This window comes from Antechinus flavipes, chromosome 2 (assembly GCF_016432865.1).
Source record: "Antechinus flavipes isolate AdamAnt ecotype Samford, QLD, Australia chromosome 2, AdamAnt_v2, whole genome shotgun sequence".
NCBI lineage: Eukaryota > Metazoa > Chordata > Mammalia > Dasyuromorphia > Dasyuridae > Antechinus > Antechinus flavipes.
Window position 1 is genome coordinate 82336042 of NC_067399.1, and position 5033 is coordinate 82341074.

Consider the following 5033-nt stretch of genomic DNA (forward strand, 5'->3'; position numbering starts at 1 on the left):
GAACACTTTTTTTTTTACTTTATTTTTTCTTGAGTTTTTTTTCCTGTGTTTTCTTTCATCAATTGGCAAATATGGAAATACTGTTTCACATGACTGCACATGTATAATCTAGATCAAATTGGTTGCCTTCTTAAGAAGGGGGAAAGGGCTTGAGAGGGTGGAAGAGAGTCTAGAGCTCAAAACTTTAAAAAAAGTTTAAATTGTTTTTACATATAATTGGGAAATAAAATGTTTAAATTTAAAAAATTAAATAACAACATCTCATATTTATATACTACAGGATGATTTTATAAAATGCTTTACATATTAGATTCAAAATTAGATACACCTTTGGCAACATCATAAGCTTTAAGAGTCAATAGAACAGAGTGGATGGTGTGGTAGGAATTTGGAACTATGCCTTAAGGGGACAATAAAACTGTGTATTACTCTTTTACTCAACATTTCTTCTACCAGATTTACTCAAAGGGGTCAAAGAAAAAGGAAAGGGACCTAACATACAATAATATATATAGCAATTTTTTTTATGGCAGAAAAGAATTGGAAAATGAGAGGATATCCAGCAATATGATTGAACAAATTGTGTTATATAATTATTATGGAAAATTATTGTGCTATAAGAAATGAAGGAAATAGTTTCAGAAATCAAGCTTAGGAATCAAGAAGTTTTGAGAATTTTAACACTTAGTACCTCTGGGATTCAGGACAAGTCAATTAACCTCTTACCCTTGGTTTCCTTACCTGTAAATGTGCAACTATAGCAAATGCTTTACAAGTTTGTTCTGAAAATAAAATAAGATGACGTATTAAAGCTCTAGATAGGACCACCATGACTAAGTTTAAATACTAAGGCCCCAAGCTAACATTTCAGAATGGATGTGACCTTTGATGACTAGGATCTGTTTTAAGAGGGAAAGTTGGTTGGGGATGAGGAGAGTGAATGATAAATTTTCTTTTGGACATACTGTGCTTGAGATAGTGTGACATCCAAATTTCTGCTTGACTGAGTGTCCAAAAAGTAGTTGAATATAATAATGTTACAATTACATCAGACTTTAAGGTTTAAAAATCACTTTCTTCCCAACAAAATTTCAAAGCAGATAGGATAGGTATTATTATTCCTATTTTGCAGTAGGGGAAACTGAGGCCCATTGCAGTTAACAACAACAATAATAATAATAATAATAACTGACTCATAGGTTTATAAAATGTTTTTATATATTTTATTAGCTCAATCCTATATTTGAAGGAAATGCTCCATACTCCATTGATCTGACCATTGGGCTTATTAATTACAAAGCATCATGGTACATGCAATTAAAAGATATAAGGAGATTTGTGAATCTGCTCTGCTTCTTTTTGGGCCATTTCAGTCCCAAAAGCACTAGCAATAATTCCAAAAAGCTGTCCCTACCCAGAATTTCAGACTAATTCTGACAGCCTATGAGTTAGGGATAGTTTTGCCCATCTAGAAGGACAAAGAGAAAAAATCTTTATAAATATTCCATTACAGAAGAAGCTGATCTTGGTGGTAGGGAATAGAGAACCTCAGAAAGTCTCATCTTGTCGAATTCAAATTTGGCTTCAGGCACTAACTATGTGACCCTGAGTAAATCATTTAACCCTTTTTGGCTCAATTTGCTCATTTGTAAAATGAGCTAGAGAAGGAAATGACAAAGCACTCCAACATCTTTGCCAAGAAAATCCCAAATGAAACATACCTAAAATGACTGAAAAACAACAATCTAACCCACCTAAAAATGTACCAATCCTGAATAAGTTAGATAAGCACAAACACAATATTGAATAAAATTCTTTTGGAATTCTATGTCTATACTTAGATTATTCTATCTCTTCTGCCTTCATCTCCCATCTTCCTCAGGTAAAGAAATTAGTCTGATCACGCTGATCATTCTATCTTATTATTTTATCTGATCCTCACAACTCTATGGAGGCATTGGTTCCATTTTACAGATAAAAAAAACTAACATAAAGATATGACTTGCCCAGTGTTGTTTAGCTAGAAAATGTCAGATGCACATTCACATGCCATATTTCCTAGCTCCGAATTCAGAATTTTTTCCATTCTATCATGCTGTCACTGGGACTAAAGGACAGAAGCTCAAGTGAGAGGATTAGAAACTGAAAAAGCAGAAGGAAAGGAGAACAGATAAATCCCCAACTTAAATAAATGAGAATGCTGCTAAGCTCTTGTTGACCAAGAATTAAACATTTATAAAGTTTGATTTATAAAGTTTCCAGGCGCTGTGCTGAGCACTGGGGATGCAAAGAAAGGGAAAAGATAGACACTTCCCTATTCTGAAAAGATCATAATCTAATAAGAAAGGAAGAAGATAAGGAAGAGAGGAATGGAGGGATGAAGGGAGAGAGGAAAAGGAGGGAAAGGAAAGAGTTGAAGAAAGGAAGGAAAAGAGGAAAGAAGGAAGGAAGAAAAAGAAAAGAAGGAAGGAAGGAAGGAAGGAAGGAAGGAAGGAAAGAAAAAGGGATAAAGAAATGGTTATTTGTTACGTCTTTAAAGATGAAATGAATAGTCAATTTACCTATCAAATTAGCATCTATATTTACATAATTATAGTTTTGAGATAAGAGATGAATATTCAGTGATACAGACTCTATTATTAATTGATCTTGCTCCTAAAATAGAACAGAAAATCTTCAAAGTTAAAATATCTGGCGTAACATCATATAACTTCTATCTGCACATTAGTTGTTGCTTATTTATTTCAGCCATGTCGGAACCTTTGTGACCTCATTTGGGGTTTTCTTGGCAAAAATACTGAAGTTTGCCATTTTCTTCTCCAGCTCATTTTACAGATTGAGGAAACTGAGGCAAACAGGAAAAGTGACTTGCCCAAGTTCACACAGTTATTAAGTTTCTGAGGCCAGATTTGAAGTCAAGGACTCCTGACTGCAGTCCTAGTGCTCTATCCATTGGTCCATCAGCTGTTTATATTTGCACATTAAAAGGTTCCCTAGAATTGGCAAGCTTCCTCACAACATTCCAAGTACAGATTTTCTCAAAGATGTTTGCTCTGCCCATAACTTCTTGAACCTTGAAATCAGAAAAAAACAGGCAGAAAGACAGCTTTTGTTAACTACCAATTTTTGATGTCTTGATGATAACTATAGTTTCCTGTTTTCTGCTCTTATCTAAGAGACAGGTATTAAAACAAAGCAGGATGTGACAACTAAATGAACTATTACAAGGTATGCATGAAAGTATGAGTTGTGAATATCAGCTTTTGTTTTGACTCAGAAGGTTAAAAAAAAAAAAAAACAACATTCATGGGGCAACTTAGTTCTTCTGTTCTCTCATGCTTGAAAACAGAGGATCCTTGATATTTAAATCAAAAAGTCAGCAGGTCACAAGCTTAAAAAAATGAGCTCCTGAGTAGATATTCCAATTAGAATATATCATAAAATGTATTAAATTTTATAATAAAAATCTTTTTTGAATAAATCATTCAGGTTTCTCTACAATGAAAGCATAGTCTACTTTCCCCTGGTGGATGGCACATTTTTTAAACTATTGCTACACTTTTATTAGTATTTTATTTTTTTCCAATTACATGTAAAGACAATTTTTAACATTCATTTTTTATAAAATATTGAGTTCCAATATACAATCCAATAAAACATATTTCCGGATTAGTCAGATTGTGAAAGAAGAAATAGTTTTCAAAAGGGGAAAAAAATTTTTTTTAAAAGAGAATGAAAATAGTATGTTTCCATCTGCATTCAGAGTGCATTGGTTCTTTCTCTGGATGTGAATAACATTTTCCATTATGAGTCTTTTGGAATTGTTTTGGATCACTGTTACTAAGAAGACCTAAGTCAATCATAGCTGATCATCACAAAATGTTACTGTTACTGTGTACAACTGGTTCTGCTCTCTTCACTTCATATAAACATGATGACACTTCTTTTAATATTTTAGAAAATGTAATGTTTTCATTGTTATGGGCACTCCCTTCACTACCTCAAATCTAGCAGAGATTGAGAAGAGAAATTGACTTTCATGATCACCTAATCCATGGAAATCAAGAAAGAGGAAAAGGTCCTACAAAGGTAGAGTAAAACCCTTACCTTTTTAGTAAAAACTGACATTATTAAGAAATATTTTTTTCTTTTTTCAGAACAAAAAAAAGCCCATTGGAAAAATAGATAATAGGTTAAGAACAAAAAGGCTTTTCTTAGGGAAATGGATTGAGTGATATAAAATTTCATAACAGAATAACTTATGTCTTATTTAAATCATTGTCTTCCCCGTTCCAGAAATGGTTTTTATCATTGATCCATCTAAAGACAGTCTCCTCTTTATATGCTGACCTAAAATGATTGGCACACTAGAGCCCATCTTTCTTTAAGATATCAAGAAAAGAAAGGATGTCCTTTTATTTAACCTCAGAAATGAGGAGATAATCAACAATTCTAGAATATTAATCCAGAATGTATCTTACCACATCTTTTCCTTGTTCAAAAATCCTGCAAATGTTAACTGAAATGTTGGGCGGAGAGTCGCGTCAGAGAGCAAGGAAGATTACGTAGTTTGGACTTCTCTCCAAGAAAGAGATGGCATAGATATTAGAATAATGTTGCATTAAATGAAAAGTTGTTTCTGGCAGACCTGTGCAAATATTATTAATTTTTCTTCAACAGTCCTATAGGTACTAAAATATTTATGGCAGCTCTTTTGTGGCAAGAAAAAGCCTAAGGCCATCAATTGTGGAATGACTGAACAAATTATGGTATATGAATATAATGGAATAATATTATATTATAAGATATGATGAAAGAGATGGTTTCAGAGAAATCTGGGAAGACTTGAATGAAATGATGTGAAGTGAAATCAAGTCAACAAGCATATATTGTTGTTATTTATTTTAATCATATCCGTTTCTTCATGACCCCATTCAGGATTCTCTTGACAAAGATAGTGGAATGGTTTGCTATTTTCTTCTCTATCTTATAGATAAGGAAACTCAGGCAAACAGGATTAAATGACTTGTTCA